General features: G+C 43.1%; 1 long non-coding RNA gene across 1 annotated transcript; it reads right to left on the reverse strand.

Annotated features, from left to right (window-relative positions):
- Positions 1 to 1,429: 1,429 nt before the first annotated feature.
- LOC146545141 (uncharacterized) lies at positions 1,430 to 11,679 on the reverse strand. The gene is made up of 3 exons (XR_014881782.1): positions 11,531 to 11,679; positions 9,019 to 9,156; positions 1,430 to 2,888 (listed from the first exon to the last, which is right to left on the reverse strand). It is a non-coding gene; the product is annotated as an uncharacterized LOC146545141 (long non-coding RNA).
- Positions 11,680 to 12,598: the final 919 nt, after the last annotated feature.

Raw genomic sequence — 12,598 nt, forward strand, 5'->3', positions numbered from 1 at the left:
ATGGAGCTCTGGCTGTGCTCTGGGCACTGCCTCTGGCTCCCCCCACTCACCTAAACAAGGAATGCTTTCCTTTGCTGCTCCAGTGACCTTCTCCATCACCTGTGAAGAAGCTCCTTGTGGTTTCTCCTCGTCACAAAGAGCTTTTCATTCACCTTCACTGTTCAAGGTCTGTACATGAGATGCAATACTAAGTTCAGCAGCTGAAACCCAATCATTGAAATCCCTAATTTTCATGAGCTGAGTTCAGTCTTGCAGACAAGACTCCATTTTCCTAAATTGTGTACAACCCTAATTAGAAACAGTCCCCACATCTACTAATTTCATAATCTAACGAACAAGGGGAAGGTGAAGGAATCATCTAACTAAGACTTTGCCATCCCACCCAATGGACTCCAGCCCCCCATACCAGACTGACATTCCGCTGGTTTGCAGCATTTGGAAGAGAACAGACGTGGCTGGGTGGCAGGAGGCCAAGCCAGGAGCACTTCTCCTACTCAGAAACCATAACAGCCTTTGGCTCTTCAGGGCTATTTCTAGCAGTCAGTACAGCAGGTGTCTGAATGGTTCAGCACACCTTCTGCCATTTTTATAGGCTGTGTCCAACTGCAGTGTCACAAGTCTGCAAGTAAATTGTTGAATTTTCTCCTGTACTTTTCTCTATTCCTAGCCGTGTAAGGGAATATAAAGGCAAAACTTCATAGATGAGGCAGAGTGGAAATGGAAGCATTTCCCACTTTTGTACACAGGTGCTTTTCTTGTATTGCAGAAGATGACAAAGGAGGAGTGAATACTTCAGCTGTCAACTTTCTGTAAAAGAAACAAAGCAGTGCTGCAATTAAAAATCATGTTGGGAGGGAGAACCTAGGAATCCCAGAGGGTTTCCTCACAAACCCACAGTACAAAGGATACAACCATGTCACAGAAAGCTGTATGACCACATCTTACATAGGCACGTGATAGTTTTAAAGCAATCTTATCAAAGAAAGATAATGGGATTACTGCTTTACCATTTGTAAATAAACAGCAAGTAAGCCAGCAAGCTGAATCAATAGATGACAAACATACCCAAAATATTTAGTATAGTGTTTAATCCCATGTCTGTGTCACATGAAGACAGAAAATTCCTAGCACCAGCTTTGAAAAATTGCTTCTCATCTTCTTGAATTACTACAGCTTGTTGTTCTAGTCCATTGGGAAGGACAGCAGCCTAGGATAGATGAGTTGCCCCCCAAAAATGGAATCTTAACATGGGAGTGCCATGGAGAACCGACGTGCCCAGGTGACTGCTTAGAGCAGAGATGAGCCCTCGGTGACTGTATGTTGTATAAGCACATCTGTCTGGGTCACCCACCGTGTCTTATTGCCTCCAAATTGGCTGCGTGGTGTTTCATTAATGCAATGTCCATCTTTCTCACAACGAGGACAGGTTGTGAGAAGATAGATCAAAGGGTTGTGTTGCACATATTGATGAGTAAAGCTGTGTATGTCTTTGCGATAAGAATTCATTCACAGGGTGGGCATTCAGAATACTGGTATGCATTTAGGGACAAAAAAGAGAATAATTTACATTGAGAATGATTTATTTTATTTAGCTGAAATACAAACCCCAGTAAGAGCTTACAATAAGAGAATTTGAAATGTATTATTGTGGACTATAAAAAGTTTCTTTCACAACTTTTAAATAGGTACTGCCATTCAGTTCCAATTACTTCTACACTTCATTTCCTGTGAAGAAAATGGTAAATCAGTGCACTCTGTTTATCTTTACTAAATACTATTTACTCAATTTTATTAATCATTATTATTCAACAGAGGCATCTTAAAGGAGTTCAGATTAAGGTCCATTATGCAAAGCGTTGTATATTCATACAAGAGGCAGTGCTTGCCTCAAAGAAGTTACAGTACATGTAGATAAGAAGCTTGTTAATGCTTTACAGATGAGGAACTTATATAGCAAAACTACACCAAATCCCAAGGACACAAAGGATGACCTGACTAAGAATGTGTCTGCTGAGCACAGGGACCAAACTCCTGACTCCCACTCCTCCAGGGCACATCTGCTCAAGTGCTAAGCCCATCCACATGGTTTTATTACATTACTCAAGATCTATTTTTTTCTGAGCATTTCCCTGTTGAGAAAGGACTCAATTTTTCAAGTATTTTAGATAGATACAACTTGTGGTGTGAATGCTCATCATCAATTAAAATCAAAACCAAAAAGGTGCTTTTTTTTCCACCTTCAGCCCACTCTTACCTGTCTGCCTTTACCCTGGAACCATCCAGAGTGCTCAGCCCATGGGTTACTGCCCACCAGGCATGGGTAGCAATGGAGGGAGGCTAGATGGCTGCCATCTGCAGGGGATGGTGTGAGCACTGCCAGTTCCTCCTAGGGCAAAATCAAACAAGTAGGCACACACCACCTTCAGTGCTCCTTAATGTCGTGTTTGCTGTTCCTGAGTTGGTTCTCTGAGACATTTCTCTAAAAATCCACCATTTCCCACCTTCTGAGGGCAGTGGGTAATTAATGCCTAACTCTCTGAACTGCAGTTCCAGTGGTCTCCATCTCCATGTAGCATCAAATGCCGTGCTCTGTCACCTAGTCCATCTCCTATTTATTCCCTCTTTCGTTATGGAGGTCAAAAGTTCCTGTAGAGATACCATCAAGCCAGAAATGTAAGCAGAGGAAGGTTCTCTTCTCATTCCATCTGTCCTTTATGAGATGCTATAAACTGCTTTGCATTCTACTGCACTAAACAGATTTGGGGGAAATACTCACGGGGAGGCTGGGTCTCTAATTGCTGTCTATAGAGGAGCTTGTGTTGTGTAGAAAAATGCCTGCCTGTTTTTATTCACAGATGAAGAATGGTCCCTTGGGCTTTTGACTAAACCTGTCAAAGAAAAACAAAAACTTACGTTATTTTCTTCTGCTGCATAACAACACCAGAAAGAGAAGAAGTATTTTTTTCCCCTCATTGAGTCTACCCATCTTTGTGACGTTAGGTCGTGGGAGCACTGCATTTTCCCCACAGGATTACAGTACTGGGAGAACGACTGTTTGCTCCTTATTTTTTACCTCTTGTAAAATATCTCATAGATTTAAATGTAGTAAGAAGAGAGTTTTTGGTAGCAATTGAGTCCTTCAGTTTGCTGAAGCCTTCATTTCTTCTCTTTCTCAACCCTGAAATGTTCTTCCCTATTACTGTGGGGAAATAGTTAATTTTAAGACAACAGAACAGTAAACCTTTCTTACAAATCTGAAAGACACAAAATACAGTGCGGTCCATCTCAATAGTGCCAGAGACAAACACTAAACTCCTTACAAAAATTATACTTATGCAACAAAATAGGTGAAAAACTTCACGAGGTCCCGTGAAGTTGGGACACCCATTGTTAATGGCAGGAGATGCTCCTTTGGCTCCAGTCTACTAAGTTTGCCCTTTTTCTGTTTGACACACAGTTCTGGTCACAACTGCCATAGGAATATCATTGTGGTTGGCACATTGTCACTGATGCCACCATTACTGCCATTGTCACAGCTCCCACCCACACCAGGTTCAGCAGAAGGAAAAGCAGTGCCTGTGCCAGTGCTGTCCTGCTGACACCAATCTGGTGCAACGCAGTAGCACCAAAGTTTATTTTTCATGACTGTGTGTACCAACCAGGGAGGGATTAATTTAGCACCATGCAGTCGACATCAGTGCAAAGAAAATGCTAAAGATCTGTGGAGGAGGGATATGGTGCAGACACAATGAGAATGGATGAAATAGCATCTCACACAACTGAGAAAGTCACCTCAGGGAGATTAGCCAGTCTGCCTTTTTTGGGCTTAAAACTGGTGGCTGCATATAAAGCAGAGAAAACGGCATTTCTTTTATTGAGGAGGAACAAAAGAGGGTGAGGGGAATGTGCGAAAGTTCTCAATTCATTTCTCATACAATAGAAATGAAAATATCTGCTTGACCAAACAATCTCTTCCTCATCGATGCAGAACTCAGATTCCCTTCACCTTCCACTGTATATTATTCAGTTCTCATCCACTGCCTGTTTGACAGAACATCTACCATTTCCCTTGCACACCTCATCTGCAGTCAGAACATTCTCACCATGCAGGAATTATTTGCTGTATCTAAACAACGTTGAAGAAGGATGTGAAAACAACCTTGGTTCTGACCTGACCTGGGGAAACAGAAACTGTTATTCTGAACTGAGATAAGGCACACTTATCCCAAATGCCATCTCTGACAGCAGACGTTGCCACGGTATGAAAAGGACAACAGCAGACTGAGAAGAGACACTTTACCTTTTAAATGAAGGTTCTGAGCAAGTGACTGTTAGATGTCACCAATCCTGCGGTGTGAGGTTTGATATCACTCTATAGATGTCCAAAACAACTTGAGAAGTATCACTGCTGTTTATGTAACGTCAGCTTGTTTTTTAATTCATTGTATTTTTGGCCCTAATTGCACGCTGTAGGACAACATATTTTTCTCTTGGTTATGATTTCTCTCTCTCTGCCTTTCAGTTTTATTTAAATCTAGCCTAGTTAATCCTTTTCCTTGGAAGGTTTTTATACACCTTCCAACCCAGAATATGAAGCATTTCCCATCCATTAAGCAAAGACCAAGTCTTTCCCTTTCTGTAAGCAGATGGCAACGATTTCTACATTGGTTTCTTTGTTATACACCCAGAGAAAGAGCAGCATGAAAGGATATTTCCAACTGACCATTCCTGTGAATACATTTGCACAGTTCTTCAGGGTGATCTGGTTCCCCACGTTGCCCTGCTGATGTACACGTAGCATCTGCTCCTCACCAGTTATACTGAGCTCCCTCCTCAAGTCCGTCTGTCAAACCAGGGAATCAATCTAGCAGCCCTTGGACAAAGTAAACCTCTGGTGGTTCCACAGGTCACAGCAGCTCCCTGATCCTGCTGTAGCTGAAAGCAATGTAACATTGAAGTGTAAAAGCAGATTTGTCTCCTCATTTTACTGACAGTGACGGGAGACTGGACACCTAGCACACATGTGCACACCTGCTGTAAAGAAGCCTGGGTGGAAGTGTACAAATCTGAGTCTTTGGAAGGCCACTTTCAGAGCTGACGTCATTGATGTGGTTGAGTCACACTGATTGGTTGAGTCACCATCCCTGGCTGTGTTTAAAAGCGTTTGGATGTGGTGCTCAGGGCCGTGATGTAGCGGAGGGCTGTTAGAGTTGGGGTAGGATGGCTGGGCTGTGGTTGGACTCCATGGTCTTTAAGGTCTTTTCTACCTGAGCAATTCTATGGTTCTGTGTGCTGACAGCCAAATACGTGTCATAAAGCACACAAGGAGCAGGTCTTGACTCGAAACATTTAACACTAGATTTGGCTTCTGCAAAATGTGCAAGGTTACCAGTTACATTTTTTTAATCACAGAAATAGCTATGGAGATAGTGAACTCATGTTTCTGACACCTCAAAGAAGACACAGTCCTGTGGAGTACCTGTTTAATGAGTGAAGAGGCACAGGAAGGCAGCATTTCAATCCACGGAATTGACATCAAGCAGTCCTTTTCATCATCCTAATGAAGATCAGCAGAATGGAGATCCAAATTCTCTTTAATTGAGAGTCAAAGTGTCTTGAGAAAACTGAAGAGAAATGTTTTCAGCCAGAGCAAATCTTGGAAATCAGGTTTGTGATATATCCTAAATTGTATTGGTTGCTCTTCCATGTACTTCATTCAAAGCACAAAGATTGACCTATGTTCACATCTAAAATGATGTAATTGATGCAGCTTTTCCATGAGTTGCGCTGTGAGTTCATGAAACTGAGCAAGCATCGAAGTGTCAGTAACAAAGAGGATGGCAATTCAGTAGATGTGATCCCAAGTGGGATTGTAGAAGCTGAGATGGCAAATGTCAAAGTCTTCTTTCCTATCAGAGATCACTTCATTCACTGTTCGAAGCAGGAAAGTGTGGAGTCAGGAGGAGAGAAAGAGGCTGCGTTGTATCAAAGATCCCAACGACCCTTACCTGCAGGTAACTGTGATGGACACCAGCTGAGCAGGAAGGACAAATGAAGAAGTAATTGTAGGATCATAGGTAGATTCATTTGCCTTGGATGAGGATTGCTCTCTGATGCCTGCAGGGCAGCACTTCTCAAACAATTGGTCAGGACTAATTCAGAAGGCAAAGTATGATCATTCCTTCAAGCCCTTTTTAATCCCTTTCTTCCCTTTTCCTTTCTCCTGTCATCCTGGGCAGCTCCTGTGCCACAGAGCCACATGACAACACTGCTTTTACTGCGAACCAAAGGAGGCACAGCCTGTGCAAACGGCATCCCAGGCAGGGGTTTGTTCCTTGTGCACAAAAGCTGGAGTAACATTTTTCACACCCTATTCTTCCTCACACTGCAAGACTTACGTGCCTGCAAAGCCCACGGTAGGACTGCTCCCCTGCCCAGCTGAACCCAGCGATGACAAGGAAGTTATGAGATCATGCTGTGTGTAGGGAGAGGGATGCCCAGTGATGGGGAGAAATCGAGGCATGAATTGCTGTAAAGAAAAAACAAATTGCCATTCTGAAAAGCCTGAGAAGCACAGTCCTGGCGGATTTACTCTGCAGAGATATAACAGTTCCCCATACCTAAGTTTGGCATCCTGGACTCACTTTGCTGTCAGTGGAGAAAACTGGGTGAGTGAGGCAGCTCTGTGAGCAACCCATTCACACACCTGCTTAGGACAAACGGAGCGACTCCGGCTGTGAATGGCAGCTGTTCATCCCACAGACTGCAGGGAGATAGGAGGGCCTCGTTCCGATCATAGTGATCAAATTCACAGCCCCACGTTAAAGGAACCCCAAATTAGCCTTGTAAAAACTTTTCAGTTGTTTAATCAAAGCGTGAAACACTTAAGGTGAATTACTGACAACTCATTTCTTCACATCTTTTATGCTGATTTTCTTCCTAAGTGTATTTGCAAACCGAAGAGCTCTGCAAACAGCCTCAGATAAACAAGAGCATTTAATGTTGCAATATGAACGTTAATACAGAAATATTAATCAGCTGAAGGATCTCTGACGTTCAGAAACAAACTGTAACTAGGTCACTTCTTGCTCTGCAGCAATCTCCTTCAGATTGCAGAGCACTTAACTTTGTTAACATAATACTATTCCAAATAATTTCTGTAATTAAATATTTTTTTATAGATTTCTTGGAATGAAGCTTAGCTGTCATCTCTCCAGAACACTTGTGTGTATCACACTGCTTGTTTCTATTTCAGAGCTTCACATGGCTTAAGAGTTTCTCTTTCTGCTCTCACTCGGGTACTTAGCAGCTATTCTCTCTTACTGGCTGTCATTTATCACACTTCCACCACGGTACAATTTGCAACGTTAATCAGCACTGTGGAAAAAGCTCGATCCCACATTTACTCTGAGCTCTCTGCTGGCTGTGATACAGACGTTGCTCCCTCCTGTAAAAAACACCTTTGAAAGGTGTTGTGCCATCACCCAGTGTCTCAGCCCTCAGTTCCTCTCTCACCTTGCTCTGATGGCCAACGTCAACTGCTGGCCAATGCTAATCACACCATCACCTTTCCATAGCATCCTGAGTTTTAGATTGGAAAGTATGAAACGCTTTACTCAGAGAAGATGGGTAACACCCACCACGTGCATTTTGCCCACCTTCTTGGTAATAATACAAAAAGAGGCCCCTGCTTTTGTCAAACAAGATGAATGTCTCAGAGGCACTCTGCTTATTGCTCAGCAGACTCATTTCCCCCACATACTTATTCTCACAGTTCCTCACTTCTCATACAAGCATACTGAAGTCAAGCTAAGTGGTCACTGATTTCCCAGGTGGTCTTAAGCATCCACTGCGTTATTTCCACTCAAATCCTCCTCCTCATTTTCCAGCAGTGTTATTCTGCAACTTGTGAATTTCACTATACACAGCACTGCAGAACTAGGACACAGTCACCCTCTTTGCCTCAAAGAGCTTAAAATTCGGATGCTTCATCTGGTGAGTCAGAGGAAGTGCTCCGCAGCCACATCTCTATCAAAATGTTATGGTAAATTATAGAAAGCAAGCTGGTGATTCAAAGAAAAAAACATGAGAACTGAAGCCGTTTGAAAATGAAAAGCGTTCCCAGTTTTAGAAACAAATAGAGTCTTCAGAAAAGATTGAAAGAGAACGTAATGTTGCAGATGCATCTGCTGGTGGTAGGTGAAAGGAAGGAGTTTCAGCTGGAGTTCAGGCTGAGATGGCCTTCAGCTCAGAGAGATGGGGATTATGGAGGGAGGCAGAGAATGAAGGAGGGGTGGAGGGGGGAGAAAACAACATACTCATTAGTCAAAAGTCCTGATGAAATAAAGGCCTGAAAAATAAATTAGCTGAGATGAAGTAACACCCTTCGCAGGGCAGAAAATTTAAAGCTGCAAATGACAGACTCAGCAACGCAGCAATGAAGCTGGAGGAGAGGTGCATGGGTACAACTATTAGTGTTGAATGACTACAGAGAAAAATAACCACCAAGAGTGATGCAGGAAAAAATAGAAGAGATTTTAAGCTGCAGTGCAAAGGGAAATGTGATCTCAAAATTATCAGGGCAGACTTTGCATAATGTGTTGTGGGACGGAGCAGGATTTAGCATTCTGCATTATAGTTTCCTCTTTTCCTCCTGTCAGCTCGTTTCCCAGACTCAAACAACCGATGTTGTAGTCAGGATCCACAAGCTGCACCCAACTTCACAAGTCCCTGTGCTTAGCAGTACTGCTGTGGTCGGCTCATGGGCTGTCTGTGGAGTGCACTCATGGCTCTACAGCTACAGCACACTGCAGCCTTGCAGCCTCACCCACATCACTGCTCATCTGTGGCACAGCTCCTGGGGACACGGGGACTGTAGGGTACGACAGAGTGGGGAACAAGCTCCCCCCACACCCTGATAACACCAACAGTATCAACAGAGGTGGGTGTACCTGGGACTCATTTTGTGGGTGTCTACCAGTGAAATAATAATGAAGACAAGAGGTCACTTCATCTTACCCCGTCCAGATCTCCAGATAGTGTTCAAACACAATTTGTGCTCTTTTTGTCTCTACAAGTCAACACGGGGTCTCCTTCTGCTGAATAAAATGCTTTGTCTCTTCTTTTTTCAGATTTATTCTTCCAGACAACTAATGACTATGAGTAAACAACAGGAAAACAGAGTCAGTACACTCCTGAATAGCAAAGAGCAGCTTTACCACTTCTAATTACACTTTAAATTTACACTATAAATTTGCTTTCCTTTATTACTGGATTGTCCTATTTTTTGTTAAGAACTGCACTGATTTGAGAGTTACTGAACCTTTAGCATATTGTAAAGAGGAAGATTTTTATTTCCCGGGGCTTTGCAAACAGGTAGGCAGAGATAGTTATAGATCTTTGCCTAAGGAGCAGGATGAGAGCTGTGGTTACAAAGGGGTGTCAGCAGATGGTAGAATCATAGAATCATAGTCACAGAATGGCTTGGGTTGGAAGGGACCTTAAAGCCCATCCAGTCCCAACACCCTGCTGTGGGCTGGGTGCTCCCTTCCATCAGATGACTGTCATGTTCCTAGAAGCTTACAGTGACCCACTGTGCATCTTACAAGTCAGACAAACCTTACTGCACTTCTCTTTAAAGAAGAATTTCATAAACAAAAGCATAATTATCTCCAGACTGCATGAACTTGATCATAACTGCATGACACAGAAGGTCAGAAGAACTACACTGACCAAGATCAACTGGATCCCATACAACCCTTATTTTCAATCAGTCTGTCTTCACAATGTTCTTTTATAACAGTGAGTAACTCTGTGTTCTATTAGCACTGCAGGAACGATGCATTCTTGCTCTGAAGATAGCAATGTTTCTTAGCAAGCTAGACTCACCTGCCAGGCATGATAAACAAGACTGATGGCAGTAATAGCCATGAGCTGGGGATAAAACAGAGATTTGGTTCAGCCAGGCTGGTCATTGCTTTTCTCCATTTTTGTAGCCTATCACATCTCACTTGCAGGCTTCAGTACAACTGTGGTCCCTAGGCAAGGTTACCCACATCCCTGCCAGAGGAAAAAGTCATGAACAGTTACGGTGTCTCTGATCTTCATAAAAATGGAACTTCTAGCATGTTGGTCCTCTGCCAGGAGAAATTCACCTGATTTAATGAAGTGTACTGATGTGCCAGTGATGTGAACAATAAAACCTGACCAAGTCACGTATGGCACACCTTACCCATGGAAATGTGTACTGTTGTCTATTTGCAATCACCTTTTGAAGACAGACAGAGGAGAAGGAGTTTGCTGCTTTGAGTCAGGGGAGAAATACAAAGGAGAAATACAAAGGATTAGATCTGGAGGTTGGTAGCCCTCCATGCAGCAGGGGGGATAGAGCTTGATGATCCTTGAGGTCCCTTCCAACCCAAGCCATTCTGTGATTCTATGAAAGGAGAAATGACATGTTTGTGCACTAAACACAGGAAATGACCTTTTCAAGACAAAGGTCTGAATCTGGCACTGTCACCAAGACTGAGCAGCTCTTCTCTGTGCTCACATCTGGGTGGCTGCCTGGAGTGTGAATGGTCTCAAACTCCATTCTTTTCCAACTTCATTCTGCCACTGGCAAGACAAATAGGAAATATAAACATTTTATGATGAGCTAAAATGGAAAACGTGAATTTTTTTAAAAGAAACTGATAGCGTCTCAACATGTATGATGGACAGGGATATAGTCCAGGATGATAAACAGAAAGGAAAAGGGAACTGGATTGTACTGTAAGATAAATGACTTCAGGTGGAGGCAGTTCAGATTGAATCCCTGGTCTGATAAAGACCTGAGGACTGCAGTCCCTGCCCTCACACCATGCACTCCCCCAGCTTCCTATCTGCCCATGCTGGAGAGGACAGCAACAGACTTTCTTAAAACAACAGAAGTTGTTAAAAACAGTGCACAATCTTCATCCATCTTGAAGAGGTTTCATTTTTGCTTAGTGATCAATGCTATGTTAACATGACACATTCAGGATCTGTTCACCATTACGGTGGATTCTACACAACCTCTGCACTGGTTCTGCACTGAGCTGCCAGGTTGGGAAGGAAGGAGAAAAGGTATGATTATGCAGTTTGTTGACAAGCTACCTCCATTTCTTCCGTTGTTTTTTTATTTTATTTTTCCAATGTTAAAGTCGGGAATTTTATGCTAATGGCAAACAATTTTCACATGGCTTCTCTACCACTGGATCCTTGTAAACAGCCGAGCATTCTGTCCTTAGGCAACAGAAAATGCCTGACTCCATCTGCAGAAGTGTCCTCGAACAAAGGAGCCCTTAATAGCTGGGTGAGCAGGCAAATTGACACTGTTTTGTCTGCAGATCACAAGGGAAAGCATCATTTGCCTGCATGAGAGTTTCCTGGAAAGAATTAAAAACACACTGAGCCTTTGCTGCCATGGAGAACTGCGTTTGTGGAAGGTCTTTCTTTTCTTTTCTCATCAAACTATTCAGTTATCCTGAGCTCAACATGCAACAAAACTCACCTGCTCAGAACAGCAGACAATTCCACTCCTCAAGGGCAGGGATCAGATGTAATAGATGGGGAAAGCTCTTCCGTGCAGGAAAGGCTCCTTAGAGACATTGTAAGAACTGCAGTGCAATGAATCTCCAGAGCTAAATACCACACTGACACACACTCCTACTCATAGAGGAAGGATGAGACAAAGCAAGCATTAGTCACAGAATTTTGTGTGCAAGTAGATGATATTTGATACATGGTCCTTCTGTCCTCACTTACAGCCATCCTACAGTAACATGGGCAGAGAAAACTTCTCTACAGAAAGGGTTGTTGAGCACTGCAATGGGCTGCCAGGGAGGTGGTTGAGTCACCATCCCTGGCTGTGTTTAAAAGCGTTTGGATGTGGTGCTCAGGGCCGTGATGTAGCGGAGGGCTGTTAGAGTTGGGGTAGGATGGCTGGGCTGTGGTTGGACTCCATGATCTTTAAGGTCTTTTCTACCTGAGCTATTCTATGATTCCATGATGCTATGAAGAGTCCAGGATGCCATGCACAGAGCAGAGCTCCTCCTGGCCCAGCTCAGGAAGGAAGGAATGGAGAAAGACAAAAAGCTGAAAACAAAACTGCTGCCAACAGTTGTAGATATTTTTTTTCCCGTTGTATCTGTAGACAACAAATGTCTTTCAGCACAGAGCAACCACTGAAATATTTGATTAAATGTTTTGGATTGAAAAAATATTTTGTGTTGCTCTTTGGTTTTGATTTTTAATTTTCTTTTTAATTTTTTTCTTAATTCCTTCTATAGAACTGCCCTAATTTTAGAAGGTCTTGTTAGAGATCACAGCTCCTTGCAATGCATGAGGGCCCCGTGCTGCCATGCGGGAGAGAGAAGCATGCTGCTCCATCTGGGGCTGGGATCGACCACGCTGTGCGGAGGGTCTCCCTTCCTTGAAGTACTGTATTTAAAAGTGAGGTATAACACCTCAAGAGCTGACACAATCAGGAATAGTACATGGATACAGGTAATCAGAATTCATTTTCAGGAGGCTGCTGTTTATCCCCAGTGTAACTCCTCCCCTTCCAGCCCTTTTTTCT

Source organism: Meleagris gallopavo, chromosome 2 (assembly GCF_905368555.1).
Source record: "Meleagris gallopavo chromosome 2, MGAL_WU_HG_1.1, whole genome shotgun sequence".
NCBI classification, from domain to species: Eukaryota; Metazoa; Chordata; class Aves; order Galliformes; family Phasianidae; genus Meleagris; species Meleagris gallopavo.